This window comes from Macaca nemestrina, chromosome 5, assembly GCF_043159975.1.
Source record: "Macaca nemestrina isolate mMacNem1 chromosome 5, mMacNem.hap1, whole genome shotgun sequence".
Classification (NCBI taxonomy): domain Eukaryota; kingdom Metazoa; phylum Chordata; class Mammalia; order Primates; family Cercopithecidae; genus Macaca; species Macaca nemestrina.
Genome location: NC_092129.1, coordinates 74194314 through 74211228, shown reverse-complemented (window position 1 = coordinate 74211228; position 16915 = coordinate 74194314). Strand labels below are relative to the sequence as shown.

Genomic DNA, 16915 nt, shown 5'->3' with positions numbered 1-16915 from the left:
TTTGTACTGCACATATGACTGCAATGACCAAAGACTTAGATCACAACCCTCAATTCCCTTTGAATATTCGGAAGGCCTTCTCAAGAAAGATGGGTACAATGAAGTCCAAATTGTGAAGATTAGAATAAATACCTAAATCTTTAATATCTAGACATCAACAAACATCCACAAGTATCAAGACCATCCAGAAAAACATGACCTCACCAAATAAACTAATAAGACACCAGTGACTAATTCCAGAATGATAGCGATATATGACCTTTTAGACAGAGAATTCAAAATAGCTGTTTTGAGGAAACAGCAAAATCCAAGATAACACAGAGAAGGAATTCGGAATCCTGTCAGATAAGTTTAACAAAAAGATTGAAATAATTACAAAGAATCAAGCAGGAATTCTGGACCTAGAAAATTCAATTGATAAACTGAAGAATGCATCAGTCTCTGGACAGCAGAACTGATCAAACAGAAGAAAGAATTAGTGAGCTTCAAAACAGGCTATTTGAAAATACACAGAGGAGTCAAAAGAAAAAAGAATAAACAATAATGAAGCACACCTACAGGGGTTAGAAAATAGCCTCAAATAGGCAAATCAAAGAGTTATTGGCCTTAAAGAGGAGGTAGAGGAAATAGAGAGACTGGGATAGAAAGTTTACTTAGCAGGGTGTGGTGGCTCACGCCTGTAATCCCAAGACTTTGGGAGGACGAGGTAGGTAGATCATCTGAGGTCAGGAGTTCAAGACCAGCCTGACCAACACGGTGAAACCTCATCTCTACAAAAATTAGCCAGGCATGATGGCGTGTGCCTGTAATCCCAGCTACTCAGGAGGCTGAGGTGGAAGAATCTCTTGAACCCGGGAGGCGGAGGTTGCAGTGAGCCAAGATCGTGCCATTGCACTCCAGCCTGAGTGTCCAAGTGACAGAGCGAGACTCCATCTCAAAAAAAAATAAAAATAAAAAAAAATAAAGGAAAGTGGGGCCGGGTGCGGTGGCTCACGCCTGTAATCCCAGCACTTTGGGAGGCTGAGGCGGCAGGATCACCTGAGGTCAGAAGTTCAAGAACAGCCTGACCAACGTAGAGAAACCCCATCTCTACTAAAAATACAAAATTAGCCAGGTGTGGTGGCGCACACCTGTAATCCCAGCTACTCGGGAGTCTGAGGCAGGAGAATCACTTGAACCCAGGAGGCAGAGGTCGTGGTGAGCCGAGATTGCACCATTGCACTCCAGACTGGGCAACAAGAGTGAAACTCTGTCCCGAAAAAAAAAAAAAAGAAAAAAGAAAGAGAAAAAGAAAGTTTATTCAAAGAGATAATAACAGAGAACTTTCCAAACCCGGAGAAAGATATCAATATTCAAGTGCAAGATTATAGAACACCAAGCAGATTTAACCCAAAAAAGACTACCTGAAGACACTTAATAATCAAACTCCTAAAGGTCAAAGATAAAGCAAAGATCCTAAAAACAGCAAAAACAAACAAACAAAACAAACAAACAAAAAAGAACTATAAGGGAGCTCTGACACGTCTGGCAGCAGATTTCTTAGTGGAAACCTTATGAGCCAGGAGAGAGTGGCATGACATATTTAAAGTACTGAAGGAGAAAACTTTTATCCTAGAATATTATATCCAGTGAAAATATTTTTTTTTAATTTTTCTATTATTTATTTTTTTTTTTTTGAGACAGGGTCTCACTCTATTGTAAAGACTGGAGTGCAGTGGCACGATCTCAGCTCACTGCAACCTACACCTCCCAGGCTCAAGTGATTCTCCTGCCTCAGCTTCCCGAGTAGCTGTGATTACAGGCTTATGCCTCTACTACCCGGCTAATTTTTGTATTTTTAGTAGAGACAGGGTTCACCATGTTGGCCAGGCTGGTCTTGAACTCCTGACCTCAAATGACCCACCTGTCTCGGCCTCCCAAAGTGTTGGGATTACAGGTGTGAGCCACTGTGCCCGGCCAAAAATATCTTTCAAACATGAAGGAGAAATAAGGACTTTGCCAAACAAAAGCAGACAGATTTTGTCAATGCCAGATCTGTCCTGCAAAAAATGCTAAGGTGAGTTCTTCAATCTAAAGGGGGTGTTAACAAGCAATAAGAAATCATCTGAAGTTACAAAACTCACTGGTAACAGTAAGTACACAGACAAATACAGAATATAATAACACGATTATAGCTGTGATATGTAAATTTTTCATATCTTGAAAAGGAAGACTAAAAGATGAACCTATCAAAAATAACAACTACAACAACTTTTTAAGACACAGACAGTACAATAAGATATAAATAGAAACAACAAAAAGTTGGCTGGGCATGATGGCTCATGCCTGTTATCCCAGCACTTTGGGAGGCCAAGGCGGGCAGATCACTTGAGGTCAGGAGTTTGAGACCAGCCTGGCCAACATGGTGAAACCCTATCTCTACTAATAAAATACGAAAATTAGTGGGGTGTGGTGGCATGAACCTGTAATCCCAGCTACTTGGGAGGCTGAGGCACAAGAATTGCTTGAACCCAGAAGGGGGAGGTTGCAGCAAGCCCAGATCATGCCACTGCACTCCAGCCTTGGTCATAGAGCAAGACTCAGTCTCCAAAAAAAAAAAAAAAAAAGAAACAACAAAAAATTTAAAAGTTGGGGAGAAAAAGTGTAGAGTTTTTATTACTCTTCTCTTTACTTGCTTGTTTTTGCAATCAGAGTTAAGTTGTCATGAGTCTAAAATAATGTGTTATAAGATGTTATCTGCAATCCCCTTGGTAACCTCAAATCAAAAATCCTACAATAGGTATGCAAAGCAAGAAATTAAAATATGCTTCCAGAGAAAAACACTTTCAAGAAAATAAATAAATAAATAAGAGACAGGTTTGGGTGGCTGAGGTAGGCAGATCAACTTAAGGCCAGGAGTTCAAGACCAGGCTAGCTAACATGGTGAAACCCTGTCTCTACTAAAAATACAAAAAATTAGCCACGTGTGGTGGCACACGCCAGCTACTCAGGAGGCTGACACACAAGAATTGCTTGAGCCTAGGCACTGGAGGTTGCAGTGAGCCGAGATTGCACCACTGCACTCCAGCCTGGGAGACAGAGCAAGACAGGAAGGAAGGAAGGAAGAAAGAGAAGATCCCAACACAACCAGAAACAAATGACAAAATGGTAGTACTAAGTCCCTATTTATCAACAATATTCAATGTAAATGGATGAAACTCTCCAATCAAAAAAAAGAAAAAAGAAAAAAGAAAGAAAAAGAAATAAAAACAAAAAGAGAGTAGAATGTTGCTTACCAGAGGCTGGGAGTGGGGAAGGGGAAGGTGGAAGGATTTGGGGATGGTTAATGGGTACAAAAATAGAGTTAGATACAATGAATAAGATCTAGTATTTGATAGCACAATAGGGAGATTACAGTCAGCAACAGCTTGTACATTTTAGAATAACTGAGGAGTACAATTGGAATATTCATACCACGAAATGATGAATGCTTGAGGTGGTACTCCATTTACCCTGATGTGATCATTATTGTATGCCTCTACCAAAATACCTCATGTGCCTTGTAAACATCTACACCTACTACGTACGCATTTAAATTTAAAATATTTTAAATTAAAAAAAATAAGCGTAGAAACCCTTAAGATGTCACAAAATAGTACAGTTGCATTCAACTTCCTTCAGCAAAACTGTCTAAAAGTTCGAGAAGATGTCCATGAGAACAATCAGTGTTGCAATTTGCATGGCTCTGATCTTCAAGGAAAAAATGCACAGTTGCATTCAACTTAATCTTCAGTATGATGAGCACTAATGAGACAATAGTTACATAGCCTTTTCCTCGCACTGGCCCTAGAGCTCCATACACATCACTCAACAGGCATGGAACCCAACATTAGAGGTATTTTCCTTACCTCCATTTTATAGATGAGGAAAGCAAGCTAGGAAGAGAATAGAGTCCAAGAGCTGACGGTCAGTAAGTCGTAGAGTCAGGGTTTGAACCTTGCCCCAAGGATGAGGAAGTCCCTGACCTAGAAGGGTGCCCAGTGCAGTGAAAGGGAGGAGAAAGCAAAAATGTCATGTCGCCATGGTGAGTGTGGGGACCAGGTGTGTTCAGGCACTCTGGGTACAGGGAGGTGTGCAGCCCGGGGCAATGAGTCCCAGAAAGGCTGCCTGGAGGGGCTGACACATGAGCTGGGTGCTGCGTGGTAGACCGGGGATGGAGGGGCTGGTGGTTGTGCCAGACAGAAAGGACAGCAAGAGCAAAGACATAGAGGGGCCCAACAGAGGATGAGTCCAAGGATGACGAAGGGGCGTCAAGCAACGCGGCTGAGGGGACTGTGGGGTTGGAGCCTGGGTTAGGACACCAGATTTTTTCCCTGAGGGAGACGGAGGCCCATTCAGAGGATTCCCAGGGAGTGACATGGTTGGACATGAGTTTTATTTTAGGTGGAAGATGGTGAAACTGGAGAAGGGAAAGGAGACCTCAAACAAGGTCAACGCAATGGGCAAAGATGAGCAATGGGCAAAGATGAGCAATGGGCAATAAGTAAGTTAGAAGGCGGTTTCTTTATTTTTTTATTTTTTATTTTGAGATGGAGTCTCACTTTGTCACCCACGCTGGAGTGCAGTGGTGCTATCTCGGTTCACTGCAACCTCCGCCTCCCGGGGTCAAGCAATTCTCCTGCCTCAGCCTCCCGAGTAGCTGGAATTACAGGTGCCCACCACCACACCCAGCTAATTTTGTATTTTTAGTAAAGACGGGATTTTGCCATGGTGAACAGACTGGTCTTGAAAACCGTGACCTCAGGTGATCCACCCGCCTCGGCCTCCCAAAGTGCTGGGATTACAAGCATGAGCCATCACGCCCAGCCTAGAAGGCAGTTTCTTATAGTGAACTTATTTTCTCTCTATACAAGCAATGATGTGAGAGCCCCTGCATTGTACATTGTGCAGAGTCCACAAGCAATGATGTGAGAGCCCCTGCATTGTACAGAAGCTGTGAACATTCATTTTGAAAACAACAGAGGGAAGGGAGTCCCTTTTGAAATTTTTTTGAGGGAGCTTAGCCTTTCAAGTTAAACCACTTATTATCTAATTTTCTTTTCCACAGAATCTCTGCGGGGGCAACACCGAGAAGGAGCAGATGAGCAGCTTCCACGTCATGAAGCTGGTGCTGGAAAACTGCACTGTGAACCTCACCACACCAAGCATCTCACTTCTCGCATCTGAGAAAACCTCGGCTTTAAGGCCAAGGTAGCTAGAGGAGCCCAACGCAGGTGAGACGTTCCCCATCTCCCTGCTAACCTCAGGACAGCCTGCCCATTAGGAACTTCCAAAGACACGGGTACAAATGGAACTCACCACTGACCTGCTTAAACTTAACCCAGATAGCTGAAGACGAAAGACTTCATATTCTGCTAGAAGCTTCAAAGCTCCATTATCTTCCGAGTCATTCTGTCCTAGAAGAAAACAACAAATAGGCTCATTAAATTACCCACAGGTGAGGGATCAATCTGCAACATTAAATGGAAAGTTCCCATTGCATGGATAAGACGAGGTGCAATTCAGAGCAAACTACCATGATACTTCACGCAAAACCTTGTTTTTTGAGATTTTATGTACACAAGTAACAGCTAACCTGACTCTCCACTGGCTCTAAGGCTGGCTCAAGCATCATCTAATCTTTCTATATGATAGTAGCAAGAAATGATTATAGAGAAAATGTTGTAGGCATTGCATTTGATTAGACTCTGCAACTGAGATGTGTTCATTGAAATACTATCTCCTCATTTGTTAATACATTCCAGTGAATGTAAAACAAAGGACTCCAAGGTTCAAATCTGGGGTCATAGAACTTTGGAGATGAATGGGATACTCCTCCTCAAAGATGAAGAAATGAGATCCAGGGAGGCTGTCCCACCCGCAATCTAGCAGCCAGTTAATGACCAAGTCAGAAGTTCATCAACCAGGGCTCTGTCTGCTACATCAGACTTAACTTAGGGTCACAATTTTGAAATAACGGCTCTTATGAAGGCTTTTGATTCAGAAAATATTCCAAATTTCATGCTGGATTTACACTTTTTATTATTTTTTATTTTTATTTTTTTGAGACGGAGTCTCACCTTATTGCCCAGGCTGGAGTGCAATGGCGCAGTCTCAGCTCACTGCAACCTCTGCCTCCTGGGTTCAAGCGATTCTCCTGCCTCAGCCTCCCGAGTAGCTTGAATTACAGGTGCCCGTCACCACACCCAGCTAATTTTTTTTTTGTATTTTTAGTAGAGATGGGGTTTCACCATGTTGGCTAGGCTGGTCTCAAACTCCTGACCTCAAGTGATGTGCCCGCCTTGGCTTCCCAAAGTGCTCAGATTACAGGTGTGAGCCTCTGCGCCTGGCCTAAACTTACTTTGTAATCTTTCTAGATGTGGAAGTAATTTACATTTTTGCAACAAAATGCTAATAATCAGCTCAAGTCACACTTTTTCATGTAGAAACGAGTCCCACCAGGGGGTCACAAAAAGGACTCTGCCCCGTGACCGCTCACATTTTCAGACAATGCCTGACCTGTATGTGCTGAGTTTCAGGAAGAAATTGCTGTCCCTGAAGGGCAATTTGCCTCCATGATCCATAGCATCTTGGAAAACCTTAGCATGCCTAAGCGGGTTGGGAACTGAGGCTAATAGAGTTCAACCTCTCATTACACTTAAAAAAAATGCAGGGGAGTCAAGTGGTCAATCCAAGAAAGAGCTAGGTGTAGAAATCCAGAAATAAATGCAGGTTCATTGAGCAGCTATTAACGCTGGGCTCTGTGCCTGCTGCTACAGGTGAATGATCTCATTCTTCTCACAACTGCCCCCCGAATGCACATGGGCACTTCTCCATTTTACAAATGGGGGCACGAAGACCCAGAGAGGCCGAGTTCTTTGGTTCAGTTAATATTTATCTGCACATCTCCTACATGCCAAGCACCAAGGTAGGTGCTGAGTATATAAAGGAGAAACAGACAAACTGTCTGTCCTCAGTGAGCTCACAATCTAACAGGGAGGAGAGAAGCAGATTCAGGCATTTTAATCCAAACTCAGTTTTCTTTTCTTTTTTTCTTTTTTTTTTTGAGCAAATTCTTCTAGATCTTGAATCAGAACTAGAACTACGTTGTTCAAAGTGCAGCTTTTAACGTATTAAAAGGTAATGAGATTCATTTAGTGGGTCTTGATTATCATTAAAAATATATATATATGTACGTATGTATTTTTTGTTGTTGTTGTTGTTTGAGACAGAGTCTGCTCTGTTGGCCAGGCCACACCACGCCTGGCTAATTTTTGTGTGTTTAGTAGAAATGGGGTTTCACCATGTTGGCCAGGCTGGTCTCAAACTCCTGACCTCAAGTGATTCGCCCACCTTGGCCTCCCAAAGTGCTGGGATTACAGGCGTGAGCCACCGCGCCCGGCCTGATTAGCATTAAAAATATATAAATGAACAAACAAAGCAGAACAGAATAGCATAGACTAGAAAATAGTGTGTATATAGTAAAGGTAAGGAAACTCACAAGGGCATATGTCTATGTATCTCTATCAATCACATAAACCTCTGTGTGTACTGGTTTGCGATGTAAACTATATTTCCTTTTCTAGGCCATGGTGGAAAAAAGTGTGAAAGCTCTTGAGTTATAGAATAAAGTGACCAGTGCTTTATTAGAGGCTCATACAAAATGGTGAGGGCCAAGAGGAGCAAGTGTCTGCCTAGGGACTAACTCCTGACCTCAAGTGATGTGCCCGCCTTGGCCTCCCAAAGTGCTCAGATTACAGGCGTGAGCCACTGTGCCTGGAGTGAACTGGTACAATTTTGGTTTGTCACCAAGAGAAGTCTTTTAAAGGTGAGATGCCCAAATCGAATGCCCAGAGATAGGAAGAGCTGGAGAAGGAGTGTTAGGCAGTTCTAGGGATGAGAGAGGAAAACAGAGTCAGGGCTCCTTTCTCTTATAGCCTGGGACAGGGGATGGGCACCTGTCAGGCCATGACACCAGTTCTGTATTTGCATGAGAGCCCCAGACTCAAGAAGATGGACCCCCAATTCTAGCCCTAATTGCTAGAACTGTGGGAGCTGATGGAAGTCTACAAACACTGGTTAGCTCTGGACGGAACTTCCTACCATCCCGCTGCCAAAAGAGTACAGGAGAGCATCAGAGTCCAGAACGCCAGGAGGTTAAGGAGTCAGACTCAGGACCCTTAAAACTTTTTTTTTTTTTTTTTTTTTTTTGAGACAGAGTCTCTCTCTGTTGCCCAGGCTGGAGTGGCATGATCTCGGCTCACTGCAACCTCCACCTCCCAGACTCAAGCAATTCTCCTGCCTCAGCCTCCTGAGTAGCTGGGATTACAGGCATCTGCCACCGCACCTGGCTAATTTTTGTAGTTTTTTAGTAGAGACGGGGTTTCACCATCTTGGCCAGGCTGGTCTTGAACTCCTGACCTTGTGGTCCACCCGCCGTGGCCTCCCAAAATGCTGGGATTACAGGCATGAGCCACCGCACCCGGCACCTTCATACTATCTTAATCCCCAGAACGGAGGCTCCTTTGGGATGGCAGTTTACTGTGATCTCCCTTATCAGGATATAGTTATTAAATTTTCTGTTACTTTAATAAAACTTCCTTCAGACATCTTCTGGGTACCATGTTGGTAAGTTGAAGATTCAGGGCAATCCACTAGACTGTCACGTGGACATATTATCTCAGGTTTCTGAGTATGGATATGAGGCAAGAGAAAAAAGGTCCACCCACAGAGTAACCTGTGGCACTCATTCATACTGTAAGGCTCTCTGACGTGCAGTATGCAATGACGTGGCCATGAGAGGCAGCTCAGGGGCAGTCATATTTTGGTGTCTTGGTTATTGAATATTTATCTGTTAACAAGCAGTAATATGAGATGACATCAAGATAAATTATCTTATCTACGATTTCATCCATATTTTCCCCATACAGGATTATGATGATGACAAGAACTGGATACTATACAAAATAATCAACCCCAGAAACATATAGAAAAGTAACAACCAGATATTTATGTTTTATGTTTCTTCACCCATCATATGTGTCAGACAGTACAAATATCAGGGACTTTAACAAGTTCTCCTTCACTGTAGGTTATGGCTAAGGAGAGAACACAAGTGTATGTTGAAATAGACAGAATAATTAGGCCGGGCGCGGTGGCTCACACCTGTAATCCCAGCACTTTGGGAGGCCAAGGAGGGCAGATCACAAGGTCAGGAGATGGAGATCATCCTGACCAACATGGTGAAACCCCGTCTCTACTAAAATACAAAAAATTAGCCGGGCATGGTGGTGTGTGCCTGTAGCCCCAGCTACTCAGGAGGCTGAGGCAGGGGAATTGCTTGAACCTAGGAGGCAGAGGTTTCAGTGAGCCGAGATCATGCCACTGCACTCCAGCCTGGGCAACAGAGCAAGAATGGAGTGGAGTAGTTCAATAATGGCTCACTGCAGCCTCTATCTCCTGGGTTCCAGTGATCCTCCTACCTCAGCCTCCAGAGTAGTTGGGACTACAAGGCATGTGCCACCATGCCTGGCTATTTTGTGTAATTTTTTGTAGAGACGGGGTTTTGCCATGTTTCCCGGGCTGGCCTGAAACTCCTGGGCTCAGGCGATCCACCTACCTTGGCCTCCCGAAGTGTTAGGGTTACATGTGTGAGCCACGGCACCTGGCCAGGGCATGATCTTTTATTTTATTTAGAAACAAATATAATAGTTCATGTGAAACTGCTTCATGAACCAAAAGGTATCCTGTAAGTATTCACCATTTTCATTATTATCAATGCTAATAAATTATTTTCAAGTAAAATACTAAAAGTAACACACCTGTAACCCTAGCATTTTGGGAGGCTGAGGTCAGAGGATTGCTTGAGTCCAGGAGTTTGAGACCAACCTGGGCAACACAGCAAGACTCCATCTCTATTATTTTTACAAAAAAATAAAAAATTAAAATAAAAAGTAAATGAAATTGTATTCAATGTTTCCTGATTATGTGGTTTTGCACACATCTAAATTCCAAACCAAGGGCTCAGGTTTAACTAACACGTTCAAGGATTAACATTCATGATAAGGCAGAGAGTTTAATCACAATTGTTCTTCATAACAGAAGGGTAAGTGGACTCTGGTTACTAAGTAGTCCTATTGTCTTCATCTGATGGATGAAATAAGAGGAGCAGAGAAGCTAATGAAATGCCCAGGGGCACACAGTAGCAGAACCAGAGCAGAAAATCAGATACCCTGGCCACTAGAGCCCCTGCTTTTTCTTCTAATCTCGTTCACAGTTTGGGTTGTTGGTTTGCTTTTTCTTACAAAGTCAGAAGCTGGGCTGGGCGTGGTGGCTCACGCCTGTAACCCTAGCACTTTGGGAGGCCGAGGCGGGTGTATCACCTGAGGCCAGGAGGTCGAGACCAGCCTAGCCAACACAGTGAAACCCCATCTCTACAAAAATTAGGCATGGTGGCAGGCACCTATAATCCCAGCTACTCAGGAGTCTGAGGCAGGAGAATCGCTTGAACCCGGGATGCGGAGGTTGTACTGAGCTGAGATCGTGCCACTGCACTCCAGCCTGGGAGAGACAGCCAGACTCCATCTCAAATAAATAAACACATAAATAAATAAATAAATAAATAAATAAATAAAATAGGCCCTGTGCGGTGGCTCACACCTGTAATCCCAGCACTTCGGGAGGCCAAGGCAGGCTGGATCACCTGAGGTCGGGAGTTTGAGACCAGCCTGACCAACATGGAGAAATCCGGTCTCTACTAAAAATACAAAATTAGCCGGACGTGGTGGCGCATACCTCTAATCACAGCTACTCAGGAGGCTGAGGCCGCAGAATCGCTTGAACTCAGGAGGCAGAGGTTGCGGTGAGCCGAGATCGCTCCATTGCACTCCAGCCTGGGCAACAAGAGCGAAACTCTGTCTCAAAAATAAATAAATAAATAAACAAAAATAAAAAGTTTCATATCCAAAATGCACAAGTTTCTCAGCTTTGGTTCTTACATTTAGGTTTTAATGACGTTCAGAGCAACTCAAAATGTCCTTTTCCAGCAGGATTAATCAAGATAAACCCCAGGTAAATTCTACCAAATGGCAAAGCAGAGCCAGCAGTGCCATTCACTGCAGAATACCTGAGTCTGGGCTCCCGGCCAGCACCGGCGAAGGCCCCTACTGTACCTTCTGGCTTCACTCCAGAGGCAAGAAAAGAAAGCACGCCACAGAGCACACAAGCCAGGGTTATGCGATCCCAGCTCTCCAGAGTCTAACTTCACTCCTTCTGTAGCTGAATTTAAAACGTTGCCCTTTTCTGTTTATTTGCACAGAGGGCCATTTAACATAGGAGCACAAAGAGTGGGGGAACACTACAGCCATGTGGACTAGAATGATTTCCAATCACAATAAACACTCCCAAAGAGGGAGGAAGATGGTACGCAATATATTTCCTCTCTAACATTCTTCAAAATAAATGCACAGCCTTGGAGGAGGCAACCTGACATGTTTCCACTAGACGAATGTGTGGGGAGAAAAACAGATCTTTGTACACTACCTGCACTGTGCCCAGGCCCCATTCCAGACCACAGTTTGGCAACTGGATCCCAAGGGGCTGAGTATCTGGAGATTGTCTACAATGCAGTTAGTCTGGGCTGCTCCGAAATCAACAAGGCTTCATTCCTTTCCGTTAGCTCTCAGCAGAGTAACATCCAGGAGGGTGCTGTGCTCTGACACATTGCGCAGAGCCTTCTGCATCCTCCAGGCTGAGTCTCGGGCCGCTGAGAACTGCTGTGATGGTTCGGAAACCCCAGTCACAGTGGGCCACAGCCAAGCGCCAGCCAAACCTAAATTCTGGGCTGTCACATTTTGGAGCTGTTCCCCCTGAAGCATGTGAGCAAAATCCACAAAAATTTTGAAGCAACATATGATTGTTGTGAAAGAATATCAGGGATCCTATTTTCTTCATCCACTTCTGTGAATCCATTCCTTCTAATGGCCGAGTCCACATGTCATTCTGCATTACTCACTTTGAACAAGACACAGAAACACCAAGCATCGTGGCATGGGGCACACTACATACTAGGAAGCCTTAAAACATCACCACCAACAAAAACGCTTGATTCGGCCACTGTTATCAGAAGAGGGTAGAAGACACCAGGTACAGTGGCTTATGCCTGTAATCCCAGCACTTTGAGGCCAAGGCAGGCAGATCACCTGAGGTCAGGAGTTCAAGACCAGCCTGGTCAACATGGCGAAACTCCATTTCTACTAAAAAATTAGTCATGGCGCATGCCTGTAGTCCCATGTATTCAGGAGGTTGAGACACCAGAATTGCTTGAACCTGGAAGTCAGAGGTTGCTGTCAGCTAGGAGCGCATCACTTTACTACAACCTGGGCAACAGAGCGAGAGTTCGTCCTTTATGGCCAGGCACGGTGGCTCAAGCCTGTAATCCCAGCACTTTGGGAGGCCAAGGCGGGCGGATCACCTGAGGTCAGGAGTTCAAGACCAGCCTGGCCAACATGGTAAAAACCCGTCTCTACTAAAAATACAAAAATTAGCCAGGAGTGGTGGTGGGCTCCTATAATCCCAGCTACTTGGGAGGCTGAGGCAGAAGAATTGCTAGAACCCGGGAGATGGAGGTTACAGTGAGCCAAGATCATACCACTGCACTCTAGTGTGGAAGACAGAGTAAGATTCCACCTTTTTTTCTTTTTTTAAGTCTTTTAGAAGGAGAAAAACTTCTCTCATTTTTTAAAGACGTCCTTTACTCCTACTCAACACACACCTAACACTAATGACCTGACCATAGAAGGTTTCTATCAGATGATTAATCCTCGCAAGGCTATCAAATTCCCATGCTAAACATCTTTACTTATTACTCAAAGCAGCAGTCCATGAACTTGTTAAGCTGAAGGATAAAACGGACATATAGGGTGCGGGTGACCTATTGTTATTATTAGTGCTGTCCCCTAGAGTTGTGCAGTGCACAACCTGTGAGACCACATGCAGCAGCCCTGATAATACTTATTATACCAGTATATACTTTTCACTCATGTATTTATAAAGCATGTATATTATAAAAGCAACATGCATATTCTGTTTCCTGTAAAGATCAGTTCTTTTGTGTGTCCGTGTAAATCTTATTGGTCACCCAATGCTTATTTACTAAGTGTCATTATTCTAAATGAACGTCAGTCAGTTATGTTTAGTGTCCAATTGCTAGGATCTCTTTTCCTTTTCCTCTTTGAATATAAATATACTTGAAAATCATACTTAGTTTCACTTGAGGCATCAGTGACCTTTTTTTTTTCTTTTGAGACAGGTCTCACTGTCGCCCAGGTTGGAGGACAGTGGCATGATCATGGCTCACTGAAGCCTCAACTTCTTGGGCTCAGATGATCCTCCTATCTCAACCTCCCGAGTAGCTAGAACTACAAGTACACATCGCCACACCCAGCTGACTTTTTTTTTTTTTTTGGTATTTTTTCTAGAGACAGGGTTTCGCCATGTTGCCCAGAGTGGTCTCAAACTCCTTGGCTTCAAGCAATCCTCCCACCTTGACCTCCCAAAATGTTGGGATTACAAGCATGAGCCGCCACACCTGGCCAACAATGATCTTTGATTTCACCAAAAATTGGGGCTGGATTCTAATACTGCCTTAAACATTTTACTTTTATTTTATTTTATTTTGTTTTATTTTTGAGACAGAATCTCACTTGCTTGACCAGGCTGGAGTGCAGTGGCCCCATCTCAGCTCACTGCAACCTCCACTTCCTGGGTTCAAGCGATTCTCATGCTTCAACCTCCTGAGTGGCTGGGACTACACGTGCGTGCCACCACGCCTGGCTAATTTTTGTATTTTTAGGAGAGATGGGGTTTCGCCATGATGGCCAGGCTGGTCTCGAACTCCTGACCTCAAGTGATCTGCCTGCCTCAGCCTCCCAAAGTGCTGGGCTGACAGGCCTGAGCCACCGCGCCCGGCCAAATTCTGCCTTATAAATGTCTCTCTGAAGTCTCTATTCTCTTGGGCCTTCTCATATCTCCTTTGAGCCATTATATTAGTTTCTTAACTGTTGTTACAACTTATAGTCTCTAGCAAAACAATCTGTCCCATTATAGCCAGAATTACTTCCTAAAACACGGATAAGTTTAGGTCCCTCCTCTGTTTTAGAAACTTTAATGAATATATATTGCCTAGGAGATAAAGTCCAAACAAATCACCATGGTAGACGACCCGTTTATAGTCCACTCAGCTCGTCAGTCTGAGCTAACTTGACTTCCAGCACTAATCGGTATCCACTCAGGTATCCATTCAAGAAAAATCTATTGGGCCCTTGTAAAAACACAATGGAACGGAGGAATTACTGGAAAAAGTCAGTAAGACCCATTCCTAGATATCAGGGTGCAAACAAACGGGAGATACAGACACATAAATATGTCATGAAAATTTACCACGGTGAGTGCAAATTGGCCCCAATCTGGCGTACCAGCCTTATAGCCAGTAAATTGCCACTCACCCCTTTTTCCTGTATTCCAACAATGGTAAACTTTTTGTTATCCAAAACTGTACCATGTTCTTAGACACCCGCACATGTTTACTTCCTCTCTAGTGCTTAGAATGCCCTTCCCTATGTTACTGTCTGGCATTCTCTTGGCACATGAGTGGGTTAAGAACCCAATGGCAAAGCGGTAAAGGTCAGCAAGAGGGAAGTCAGACCCTGGAGCAACAGGCCCGAGCCACACCGCATATAAAGCAGCCAGCCTTTGCATGCTGATGAAGCCCCATCTCAGCCCCCTGCACCTGTCCTCTTTCCCAGTGTGGGGGAAGATGGTCTCTGTGTGGCTGAGTTGAGCCAAGACCCCAGAAAACTGTGGTCTCAACAGAGGAGGTGGTAGATGGCAAAGTGGGCACAGGATGGTGGCACTCTATGTATAACATGACTTCTTTGGGGTGCCTTGCACAGCAAAAGATCCCCTGCAGCTAAATCCAGTATCTCTTGCTTCTTTAGGGCTTGGTAACTGAGTATTGGGGCTCTGTAAAAGTGGTTTCTAGAATTATTTAATTTTGCTTGGGATCAATATGTTAAGGCCACTGGTGTAAATACCAAAGAAGAAATGAGGAATTCCTATTTGAAATGAAGTACAAATGACTTTCCTCCTTCTCTTCGTTTTATCCTTCCATCCTTCCTTTCTTTTGAAACAGGGACAAACTGACTTGTATGACTGGTAGATGTCATTTTTGTATATATCTGAACACATTAAACAATCCATTTAAAAAATCCATTTCAACAAAGTGAAATTAACTTTAGAGTTACCAGCAAGAGGGTAAGATGTGGAAGCTGCCCTCAAGAAATTCGTTAACTAGAGGTTACATTTTAGCTAGTTAGTCCCACCATCTCCCTCAAAGTAAGATATTCCAACCTATAGATATTTATTAGGGAGAAATGTAAATAAATAACTCAATGATTTAAGTAAATAGATCATAAGTCCACAACTCCCTCTAGGCTAAAACTGGTGACTTTCTCAAGAAAAAATGACTTAGCGAAAGCCGAAACAACAGAGAAGTAGACTAGAGTGTGTATGTCTGCAGATTCATTTCTGTATGTGAATGTTCACCAAGAGAGGTGGATGAGCATGGATATAGACGCGTGTCACTGCTGTGGCCACATCCAGGTGAGCCAAGAGGCTGCAGAGCAGGTGGAAACTGCTGATGCTCGCCCTGGCCAAAGATGATGTTGGGGTGGGTCTGTTGTCTTCCCCCACACCTGGGATCCACTGGCTCACCCACTCTGTGACTGGGGCTCCCAGGAGGCCCAGTCCCCTTCTTCCTGGAGCCCCTGCTGGTCCCTACACTAAGCTTCCCAGCACACACATCCCCATCCCGGAGATGGCCTGCTGTGATGACAGGACCGGCTCTAGAAAGCGGGGCTTGTTCCACATCCTTCTTACACTAACTCCATCTTTTCCCTGGGAGATGCTCTCAGGCTCTGCAGTTCTGTCAGGTTTTGTGTCTTGAAGTCTTCAAACTTCTTCAGGCAAAAACCTCATGAAATCAGCGCTGGGGGATGTTATCTTCATTTCACAAAAGAGAAAGCTGAGATGCAGGGCAGCTCACCAAAAAGATATTTAGTCAGTAAAAGCCATTCCAGTAAGTTATGAGAAAAACCAAAGATATGCCATGAAAGTGTGAGGAAAGCACATTCCAGAGTGGTGGTTTCCCCCTCTGCAAAAGGCAAAGGCCTATCCACGCTCCCACAACGGCCATCACCATTTCAAAATCCGAAACAAAATGTGCTTCCCGACTCTTTTCCTGTGTAAAATAAACAGCACCACTTTTGAAATCATTATGTAAAATCAACTTCAAAGAAACAAGAAACACAGCCTAATAAAGGGCGGCAGGGGGAGTTTCAGAAGCACCATTCTCCCATATCCAACCCCCACCGCTTTTCCAACTGAATGCAATTTTTGCCCAGAGAGCAACTTTGTCTGCAGAGACTACCCTATACTTGGGAAGGAAGAATGTAAGTAACAAGGTGCAAGCATCAGCATAAGTTTCAACTTCAAAAGGAATATAATCACCGTTTCGGTAAACTCGCCCCTTCCAGATAAACAACTGTGTTCCCAGGTTGAAGATGAGTCATGTCCCATCCCCAGAGTCCTCCAAACCACACATTCCTCTTCCTGTCCCTGGCAGTCATTTGCATACATCCCTAACCTAAACCAGGGCCGCTTATAAAAGGGCTTATGTTGAACTTTCTTCTATTTAATTCCAGTGCTTTCTTCCAGCTACCCAATCTGTATGTAATTAAAATCGTATTGCAGCAAATGTTGAATGGTATGAAAAGTTTTACCATATGTATACAATTGACTAGTTGTAGAATTTGGCATGTCTGCAATGATCCCATTAACG

The 16915-nt window shown here is 44.0% G+C and overlaps 2 protein-coding genes across 3 annotated transcripts in view; both read right to left on the bottom strand.

Moving 5' to 3' along the window:
* Nucleotides 1-5414, bottom strand: part of LOC105478722 (TIAM Rac1 associated GEF 2) — a 322470-nt gene extending 317056 nt beyond the window's left edge. For both annotated transcript variants that reach the window (XM_024791920.2, XM_024791922.2), the window contains exon 1: nucleotides 5345-5414. The gene's annotated coding sequence lies outside the window, so the exon portion shown is untranslated. The remainder of the gene's footprint in view (nucleotides 1-5344) is intronic.
* Nucleotides 5346-16915, bottom strand: part of LOC105478719 (SR-related CTD associated factor 8) — a 209610-nt gene continuing 198040 nt past the window's right edge. The window contains exon 22 of the mRNA XM_011736296.2: nucleotides 5346-5435. The gene's annotated coding sequence lies outside the window, so the exon portion shown is untranslated. The remainder of the gene's footprint in view (nucleotides 5436-16915) is intronic.